The sequence below is a fragment of the Nicotiana tabacum genome, chromosome 20 (assembly GCF_000715075.1).
Source record: "Nicotiana tabacum cultivar K326 chromosome 20, ASM71507v2, whole genome shotgun sequence".
Classification (NCBI taxonomy): domain Eukaryota; kingdom Viridiplantae; phylum Streptophyta; class Magnoliopsida; order Solanales; family Solanaceae; genus Nicotiana; species Nicotiana tabacum.
In genome coordinates, this window is record NC_134099.1 from 515,893 (window position 1) to 527,268 (window position 11,376).

Genomic DNA, 11,376 nt, shown 5'->3' on the forward strand with positions numbered 1-11,376 from the left:
ACCAACTCCAGGGTGCCAAGTATTTCTCTAAGATTGATTTACGTTCAGGGTATCATCAGGTGAGGGTTAGGGAGAAAGATATTCCAAAGACGGCCTTCCGGACAAGATATGGGCACTTTGAGTTCTTGGTGATGTCGTTCGGGCTAACAAATGCCCCAGCAGCTTTTATGGATCTTATGAATACTATATTCAGGCCCTATCTTGATGTGTTCATGATTGTATTCATTGATGACATTCTAGTGTATTCTCGTTCGGAGGTGGAACATGCGGGCCACTTGCGGATAGTATTACAGACGCTTTAGGATCGTAAGTTATATGCTAAGCTCTCCAAATGTGAATTCTGGCTGAACTCAGTAGCATTCCTTGGCCATGTGATATCTGATGAGGGTATTAGTGTCGACACTCAGAAGATCGATGCAGTAAAGAATTGGCCGAGACCTACAACACCATCAGAAGTCTGCAGCTTCCTAGGGCTAGTAGGATATTATAGGCGGTTTGTAGAAGGATTTTCCTCTATATCATCACCATTGACTAAGTTAACACAAAAAGCTACCAAATTCCAGTGGTCTGACACTTGTGAACGTAGTTTTCAGGAGTTGAAGAATCGATTGACATCTGCACCAGTGCTCACTCTTCCTGAAGGAACAAAAGGTTATGTGGTATATTGTGATGCCTCAGGTATAGGTTTGGGGTGCGTATTGATGCAGCGTGGGAATGTGATTGCTTATGCATCAAGACAATTGAAGAAGCATGAAAAGAATTATCCAACCCATGATTTGGAATTGGCTGCAGTAATATATGCTTTGAAGATATGGCGGCACTACTTATACGGCGTCCATGTTGACATCTACACAGATCACAAGAGTTTACAATACATCTTCAAGCAGAAAGAGTTGAATTTGAGGCAGCGTAGGTGGCTTGAATTATTGAAAGACTACGACGTCGAGATATTGTATCATCCCGGTAAAGCCAATGTTGTGGCAGACGCTCTCATCCGTAAATCAATGGGAAGCTTAGTACATATTGAGGCAGGTAGATGGGGGTTGATTAAAGAGCTTCATCAGCTAGCCAATATGAGAATCAGATTGTTAGACTCTGATGATGGAGGTGTTACTGTACAGAATACATCAGAATCATCTTTGGTAGCCGAGGTAAAAGCACGACAATATGAAGATCCTATCTTAGTACGATTAAGAGAAAGCATTCAACAGTGTAAAAGTATGGCTTTTGGGATCGGAAAAGACGGGGCACTGAGATACCAGAGCCGATTATGTGTGCCTAATGTGGCAGGGTTGCGAGAGAAGATTATGAATGAGATTCATCAATCCCGATATTCCATCCATCCCGGCTCGACAAAGATGTATCATGATGTCAAGGAGCAGTATTGGTGGGATAATATGAAGAAGTCTATTGCAGAATTTGTAGCCCAGTGTCCCAATTGTCAACAAGTAAAGATAGAACATCAGAAACCCGGTGGATTGCTTCAAAATATAGAGATTCCGACCTGGAAGTGGGAGGTGATTAATATGGACTTCATTATTGGATTACCTCGCTCTTATCATAAGTTTGACTCCATCTGGGTGATAATTGATCGACTTACAAAATGTGCCCATTTTCTGCCAGTGTAGACAACTTACACGGCTGAAGATTATGCGAAGTTGTATATCAAGGAGATTGTTAGGCTTCATGGTGTGCCCATATCTATTATATCAGACCGAGGAGCTCAATTTACGGCTAACTTTTGGAGGTCTTTCCATAAGGGTTTAGGCACACAAGTAAATCTCAGCACTGCATTTCATCCGCAGACTGACGGACAGGCTGAACGTACCATTCAGACACTGGAAGATATGCTACGAGCATGTGTTCTAGATTTTAAGGGGAATTGGGATGATCATCTTCAACTCATAGAATTCGCCTATAACAATAGCTACCATTCCAGTATTAAAATGGCCCCATACGAGGCACTATACGGGAGGAGATGTAGATCACCAGTTGGATGGTTTGAAGTCGGTGAAACAGAATTATACATGCCAGATTTGATTTACCAAGCTATTGAGAAGGTGAAAGTGATACATGAGCGATTGAGGACGGCACAAAGCAGGCAAAAATCTTATTCTGATGTCCGACGTTGTGATCTAGAGTTTGAGGTTGGTGATTGGGTATTCCTGAGGATCTCACCAATGAAGGGTATTATGCGTTTTGGGAAGAAAGGTAAGCTGAATCCAAGGTATATCGGGCCGTATAAAATTCTTCGACGGATTGGACAGGTTGCTTATGAGTTAGAATTGCCATCCGAATTGGAATTTGTCCACCCGGTATTCCATGTATCTATGTTGAGAAAATGTATTGGAGACCCTTCTCGAGTCGTCCCTATCAAATATGTACAAGTTACAGAGGACCTATCATATGAAGAAGTGCCAGTGGCGATATTAGATCGGCAAGTCCACAAGCTGAGAACAAAAGATGTAGCTTCCGTCAAAGTATTGTGGAGGAACAAAAATATGAAAGAAATGACATGGGAAGCAGAAGAGGAGATGAAGTCTAAATACCCTTACTTATTCCAGAATGAAGATAACAAGGATGCTGGTGGAAGACAGGATACATTGGAAGGTGAAACGGCTCTATGAGGTAAGCAATAATTTGAGAATACTCCTCCTTAATACAAAATGGTGATATGTAGATAATGTAAATACGCATAATGCTTTGTGTAGCCTTGTGAAGCCATATGTTGGGCTTAATTACTTGCAAGTTTTTCTAGTGACCATTTTATAGGGGAAAATTGATCGAAAATTTCCATTGGAATCCACGATGATTTAAACTCCCCATAAACCCTTACATTCGAGGACGAATGTTCCTAAGGGGGGGAGGGTGTTACAACCCATATCCACATGTGTTAGTTCATGCCATATATTAGTTAACATAAATCCAAGAAGGAATTATCTTTGAGATGATAAGAAGTCAATCCTATTGGTCTTAAGTGATACAAGAGTGTATAAGGGTGATTAACCAGTATTAGAAGTTAAACGAATTAAGGATGTTGTAACTCGTATTTTTAGGTAATCTAGCGGTTCTTAATACACTCAAGAGGTCATTTATTAAGGTATTTTAATCATATAATATCCGTATCATAAGTCTTGAAGTCAAACGAGTTATGAAACAAAAGTCGACAAAAGTTGTCGCAACTTAGGTTCATAATTTTACTTAAACATTAGGTCAAATGTTTCTAATCTTTTCTAATAATTTACAAGGAATTACGGGGTGATATACCAACAAAATTAAATATCTATGAGTCTAGTTTCCAATGCATTAAACCGTTCATCGATACGATCTCGGAGTAGAGAGATATTCACGGTTTCGCGAGACTGCGCCAAGCACCTCTCTATGGGGCCCACTAAGTCGGTTTAAGATATTTGGACCTATATAGGATGCCTCCAACCCGTTTTAAGTCATTTCTTTTCACTATTTTCAGACCTTAGAACCCTAGGAACATCCTCTCAAGGTTCTCTCAAGATTCAAGACCCAAAAAAAGGGCAAATAACACAAATCAAGTGTCGGGAATTCCGTGGCGCTAGTAAGTCTCTTGTTCTTCTTGTTGTTGCTCATTTCTGTGTCGTTCCAGCTCGTGTGGGAGGTTGTTTTAAAGGGTTTATGTTCTGTAAATACTCCCTCATGTTCTTAATATCAATCCTAGGTGATTTCAAGCCTTCTAAAGTGATTCTAGTGCCGAAAAACACTAATTGATCGCTAGTTTCGCTTTTTTGTTGTTGTGGCAGCATTGGAGGGATATTTCATGGAAATTTAAGGTCAAATTGGAGTTATTCTTTCTATATAAAGGTAAAGAACCTCTTACTCTATATGTATTTAAGATTATCCAAGTTGCGGCTAAGCCATTGAAGCTAGAACTTGTGAGATATATATCGAAAGGTTTGGTAGTAAAGTTATTGTTTTGTGGACTGTTTTGCGTTGTTGTTGGGCTACGTATTTTACTACTATCTTGTGGAGTTTTGGAGGAGGAAGGGTGTGGAGAAACACCATATATATGTAGGGTTATGGGCTGATAGTTATTCGTAACATTTTCAGGTTGTTTGACACGACTACGGTGGTCGTCGTATGTATGGAGTGATTAGGCTGTGTGTGGACTATTTTGGGAGGCTCAATATGTTTATTATTGATGTTGTTTGGGCTGTTTGGTAATTGTTTTGAATGGTGTGAGGTCATATATATAGGGGAGGTGCTGTCCGTTTCATCGTAAAATAGGTTGTGGTTGATACATAATAGTTATGACGCTTAAATGATAACGATAGTATCGTTTCTCTTATTGTAGACTAAGGAGTTTTGACAATTGCATAGCTTGAGATTGGGGCAGTATATACAAGGTATGTGAGGCTATCCCTTTCCTTCTTTTGCACGACTCTGATTGTACATAATGTAATGAACGAGCTTCCAAGATACTCTACTCTTAGAAGCTAGCAGTACTTACATTGTTTTCCCTCTTATGGAACGATTGATGTTAATGTTGCTTCTCTTATTCTTATGCTATCAATGTTTTTCGTACTTCCTAAATATTATAAGGTTCATAGTGAAGAGTTAGTCCTAATAACGTGTACAGAGGATACCGACCTTACGTCACTCCGAAAGGTTTAGAATGTGATTCCATGAGTCGAGCATGCATTATATATATGTATCTATTTTACTCTACCGAGCCACGCTATAGTTGGCCGGGTACGGCACCTATTGTGCAACCACTGATCAGTTGGGTTTTACCGAGCTCCACGTGGCCGGGTACGATTCTACCGAGCCTTATGATGGCCGGGTACGTTTTTTTTACCGAGCCTATTATGGCCGGGTACGATATGATGATGATGATGCCCACAGAGGCGAATGCTTTAAAGGTTTATGTATTTATACATATGTATCATACATTTCATGTAAGTAGCCCTCAGAGGTACTAAGATGTTACAGGTTGTATATTCTCTATCCTTGCTTACATTACTGATCGTATTTATGGTTCCTTGCCTTACATACTCAGTACTTTATTCGTACTGACGTCCTTTTATTTGTGGACGCTGCATGTCGTGCTGCAGGTCCTGATAGACAGGCAGGTGCAGCTCCCCACCACAGTAGACTGTCCAGTTCGGCGGTGATTGGCGAGATCCCTTCTCCGGACTTGCCTTGGTCTTGGTATGCAATTTTTGTTATAGACATTATGGTTATGTCAGGGCCCTGTTCCGGCTATGTTGCCACACTTATGTTCATTTAGAGGCTCATAGACAGGTGTCGGCTCATGTATAGTTTGGTATGCCTTGTCGGCTAGTTTTTGTTGTATAGTCTTTCATAGTAGCGTGGTAGCTCATATCTTATATGTAGTTTCTTGATTGTCTGGTCATCCCCTGCTATGTATGTTGATGCCGTCATATTTTATTGCTGGTTGTCCATGATCTAGATCTACCATTTATATTGATCTCGTCAGCCCTAAAAGATAATAATGAAGGTTAGATGAAATGTATGTTGGTGCGCGGCAAGTGTGGTCGGGTGCTAGTCATAGCCCTTCAGTTTGGGTCGTGACATGGTGGTGGAGGAAGAATTGGTGCTAAAGGTTGTGGTGGCAGTGGCGGTGGCGGCACTGCCAAAGGGAGCAGCGGTGGCAGCGGTGGTTGCGGGATGATGAAGGCTCCAGGTGGAGGAGGAGCTTACATATCCAGGCCTGGCTTCGAGAGTAACCCCAAGGGTTACTTCTCTGGTCTCCACACCTAACAATAAGAATGAAAAATGAGTATATATATATATATATATATATATGAATTATATATGTATCTATATATTTTACTTTATGATTTATTTTTGGCTGTCTACTCCTTCGGGTTTCGACGGTCTAGTAGGAGTAAATTTTATAGGTCAATATATAGTAGAGTTGTATTTTTATACTATTGAATATATAAAAGCACAAAAATTTAGTATAACATTTTGTATCTATCGATTAACTTGTTATTGCTTAGTCCATGATTGGCGAGATGTATTATATTTTAGTTTTGAGGTTTGTGTGAATTGCTAGATGAGACTATATATTAATTAATTGATCTGACATTTTTATAATAATCATCATTTATAACAATAGTTTACTATAATATAATTAAAAAAAACTGAACCAATTATTTTTCATGTTATCTTATGATATATATTTTATATAACGACACTTTACTGTAGCGGTTAAAAATTATCGAAATAGATAAAATTGTTATATAGAGGTTTGATTATTAATCAATTAGTGCCTTTGAAACTTTATTTTCGCTTTAAAGTGGCCAAGCTCCAGTAAATTTTCCTTTGGAGCAGTTTTCTTTTGTTGGAATTTATACCTTACTTTGTAATAATAATATTAATATTAGGATGGGTAGTTACTATTGGAAAAGTTCTATGAGCCTTGTATTAAAGAAGAAATTCAAGACGTCAAAATGCATCATCTCTCTTTAATTTAGGCAAAAAAATCAAAAAGGTAGCAAACAGATCGGAAAGGAAAGACTGCACATGAGAGAAAGCTGAAGGGTAACAAACTATAAATAAATGACAAGAAAGAGGAACCTAATATAAATGACATAGATAATAATAAACTTATTATTTTTTTATTTTTTAAATTTATGTGACGTAATTTGAATGGGTATAGAGTTAAAAAAAATTAAATTTTTTTGAACTTGTGGTATTAAATAAATTATAATATTTGAGTGGTTATACGATATTTTAAACTTGTGATTTTAAATATGCATAATATTTTTTAGCCTATAAAAGTGTTTCATTAAGAGCAAAATGAATAAAATAGAAAGTTTAAAGATGAATTATATTTAAACATAAAAATATGTAATATTTTTTTGGAACAGACTAATAAGGAAAGTACATATATAAATTGAATGGAGAGAGTAATAAACTAAATAAATGTATTAGTCACACAAGAATCCATTATTATTTCTGAATGGAAAATCATTTGCAAGCAAATTTTTTCATTATTCGTACAAATTATGAAAGACATGGAAAGTAGATAATACAACAGAAGCACTAAAATCACAGGGAATTACTTATCTAGTGATAATTAATCTAGACATTCATGCACATATATGTACCATCTGCAATGGTCAAATGACAAGTACAACAAACCCAACAATCACTGCAGTCATTGTTGGTAGTACAACTTCTCCAACAAGTCGCAAGTTGTGGAAGTAATCTGCTCTTGAGTCCTGACAGATCATGATCAATATCCAGTGCAGCTATAGCTTGTGTCTTTGAGAACCACGATATATTAACTGAAATATTTCACAATCACAATTATTAAAATCAAATTATAATTGATGTAACATAAAAGATACATAGCTAAATGTCATGCATATTCATGTCTACATTTAAAATATGCCTATTTATACATACACACAGAAAGTTGTATAATATAATGATAAAGAAAAATAAATACTCACTAGTGGTTGCCATGAGAAGAATGGTGATAATAGAACAAAGTTTAAGCAACGACATATTATGAATTATAATTCACACTTTTATGAAAGTTTTTGTATGAGCATCTCATTACTTTTCATTGATCGTTATTTATAGACCTTTTCTACCAATGAGCTGGCTCTCTAGCATACATGTGCTATGGTTGTTTCTTTTCATATTTAGTTTTTTTTTTTGCTTTATTATTTCTTCAACTTGCTTTAATATTAAAGAATTGTCTGTGGTAACCTCCCTCCTAATTAATACCAACAATAGTCTATAATAAAGTCTCTTCACTCTCACGTCTTCAAGGAAATATTAATTATATATATATATATATATATATATATATATATATATATATATATATATATATATATATATATATATATATATATATATATGTAATGAAATACTTTGATCAAGAAGTATTATAACTATGAGTCGTACTAAAAAATGAGTTAACAAAAAATAGTCAACATAATTTCAGATCAGTTCTTTTCGTGAGATACATGGGAGACTTGTTAATGAACTCAATCAATAATATTTGTAATAAATATGGCTTGCTAAAATATTCTATTAACTACGCATAGTTCACTTTTCTAAAGCAAATTGTACGTAATCTTTTAAATTGTAAACATGGTCATAAGTCATGTTAAGATTTAAATTGTACGTATTCTATTTAAGTACGCATTGTTCGACCTGTGCGACCCGGACAATTCGGATGGCTCTGACCAAGCAATGGCAAAGGGGAAATAAAAAAATAGCTAGATTTATAATTGATTGTTTAAAAATAGCCCAATTTTAAAAGTAATCAAAATTTAGCCACTTTTCATGTAAAGATAATTCGAGCGAAAACACTATTCAAAACCCGAAAAATGCGCCAGTATATTATGTTGGAGTTCCAACATAAGTATACTTGAACTCCAACATATTATACTGGAGTTCCAGGATAAGTATGTTGGAACTCCAACATATTATAATGGAATTCCAGGATAAGTATGCTGGAACTCCAGCATAATATAATGGAGTTCCAACATAAGTACATTAGAACTCCAACATAATATACTGGAGTTCCAGCAAGTATATTTGTCCAGCAAAATATACTGGAGTTTGGAGCACCGGTGCTCCAGTCTCTAGTATATTATACTGGAGCCAGCAAATTATACCGATCCAGCATAATATGCTGGAGTTTATACAAAGGTGCACCGAACTCCAATACATTATGTTGGACCGGTCACTATTGCAGCAAAATAATGGTTATTTTTCATTGACTTGGTAAACGCTGGCTATTTTTAAATGACCAGTCCGAAAACTGGTTATACCGTGCTATTTTTACGAGTTCTAATGTGCAATAAAGCCCTTGGGCCTAGGCGCAAATCTCGTAGAAATGATACCAGGTAGCCACTCTAAAGGAATTCTATTTAGGAATTAGCCAACATATCATGATTTTTAATTTTTTTAGTTTAATTTTTCAAGATACAAATGTTCTGAATTATCCTAAAATCAAGATTTTTAGGACAAAATAAGTATTGACTAATCCTTACCCTAAGAATAGTTATTTGTGTACTTCCCCCTACAAATCTCCAAGCATACCTAGTAAAAAAGGGAGAAATTCAATTTACAAGTGGTCATTCAAAAATAGCCACAATTTTAAAAGTAATCAAAATTTAATCATTTTTCATGTAAAGATAAATCTGAATGAAAACACTATTCAAAATTCGAAAAATACTCCAGCATAATATACTGGAGTTCCAGCATAAGTATACTGGAGTTCCAGCATAAGTATACCGAAACTCCAGTATATTATAATGGAGTTCCAGCATAAGTATACTCGAACTCCGGCATATTATAATGGAGTTTCAACATAAGTATACTGGAACTCCAGCATAATATACTGGAGTTCCAGTATAATATACCGGTCCAGTATAATATGTTGGAAGTTCATGCACAAGTTCTTCAATCTCCAGTATATTACACTGGAACTTTCCGCGTGTTAGAGTTCCAGCATAATATGCTGGAAGTTCATACACATGTGCACCGATCTCCAGTATATTATGTTGGACCAGTCCCTGTTGCAACAAAATAGTGGCTATTTTTTAATGACTTTGCAAACACTGGCTATTTTTGAATGACCAGTCCGAAAACTGGCTAGCCCGTGCTATTTTAACAGCAAAAAATGAGCTTTGGTGGTGGAGATGAGTTGGTACGCTACTCCCTCCCTCCAATTTTATATCTTCTAATTTGATTCAGTACGAAATTTAAGAAAGAAAAAAGTTATTTCAAAATTTGCAATTTAAAACAATGCCATAAGCAATTTTGCGGTCCTAAATTATTCTATTGAGGATAAATTAAATTTTTTAATGATAGATTATTTTTAAATATATAAAGATATCATTCTTTTTGGAATAGACTAAAAAGAAAGTGTGATACCTAAGTTAGAACTTTAAATTTACTCATGTATTATTTGAATTTTCTTAATTTTTCCTTTTGTTAGACTTTTAATTCATTCATACCATTACGGCAAGCAAATTAAATCATTCCTATCTGCCATCAACTTTTGACAAAAACTTAGTTTTGAATTCCGTATGTTATGGAATATGGATCAAGGATAAAAACAATTTTTTTCTTAATGGCGGGCTAAGATTAGATCAAAATAAAAGTTAAGCAATTTCAGATAGTATAAATAGTATAAAGACGTTTTAATGCAAAGTTAAACAATTACAGATAGTAAAAAGACGATTTAATTGTTATGAAAGATGGTAAAAGCAATAAAAGAATAAAAAGAGAGTGCTAAAACGTTCACAAGAAATTATATTGATTCACATAACTAGTCGATAGGGCAATAGCGTTGACCCGATTGTGAAGTCTCTAACTATTCCTTATATTCACATAATTAGTCACCAATGTCTCTTTCGTTAATTAGTAATTCCTTCTATGTACTATTCCGTTTATAACCAGCTTTAAGCATGTATACGGTCGAAATCAGATACATCCGGGCTCGAGGGGTCGCTTTAAAACCGACTTCATGTAAGGTCGAGTTCGAGCTCGACGGACCAGACTCGAGCTCGAAGACGGAATGTAATGCTCGAGGATCGAAGTACGTGAGGAACATCGGAGTCAAGCACGACCGGCTCCGAGACAGTGCCGTTGTTAGTTTGTTACAGAAGGACATGATTTCCGCCACGTCCCCAAGATCATGGCATAAATTCCGGAATAGATTTGTACGAATCGGTACATATCCGTATTAGGCGGTTATACAACTGTCCCAATAAGATTCTTTACAGTAAATAAAAATGTACCTTGATTAGTGTTTCCTCTATTATATAAAGGGGACCTCAATTATTTGTAAAAATCATCTAATCATTGGCAAAGAATATACTATCCTACTTTCTCGCTCATTGTTCATCAGATTTGTCCATTATCTTTATTGTTCTTGGTTCATCTCAAGGTCACTAAGCTCGAGGTCGATACTGCTTAAGTAACACTGATTTGATTCACTTATTTCTTTCATTTATACTTTATACTTCTTGATTATTAATTGGTATTGAACTGAATCACATATCTTTAAAACCACAAATCAAATCTAATAGTTACTCGTATTTTCGAGGTAAACAGTTTGGCGCCCACCGTGGGGCTAAAGATAATAGTGATTATTTCATTACTCATTCTCATAACACACGTTATTTTTTCACTTTTTCTTGTCAAGAATTTTTGATTCTTAGGATTAAACATGTCAAACTCGCAAACGCACCTATTCATGACGACGAAGGTCTTGGATTTCATGGAGAAAACAACAATATAGGTCGGTGTACCACCAATAAACCCTGGAGAAGTGCCAAATATGGTCCCAATTGATGTTAGTTCACACATTGCTTTAAACGCGAATTTAGGCACAGACCTCGC

The 11,376-nt window shown here is 36.0% G+C and overlaps 1 long non-coding RNA gene across 1 annotated transcript; it reads right to left on the reverse strand.

The window, feature by feature from the left end:
• Nucleotides 1-6,929: 6,929 nt before the first annotated feature.
• LOC107811556 (uncharacterized) lies at nucleotides 6,930-7,549 on the reverse strand. The gene is made up of 2 exons (XR_001653936.2): nucleotides 7,458-7,549; nucleotides 6,930-7,289 (listed from the first exon to the last, which is right to left on the reverse strand). It is a non-coding gene; the product is annotated as an uncharacterized LOC107811556 (long non-coding RNA).
• Nucleotides 7,550-11,376: the final 3,827 nt, after the last annotated feature.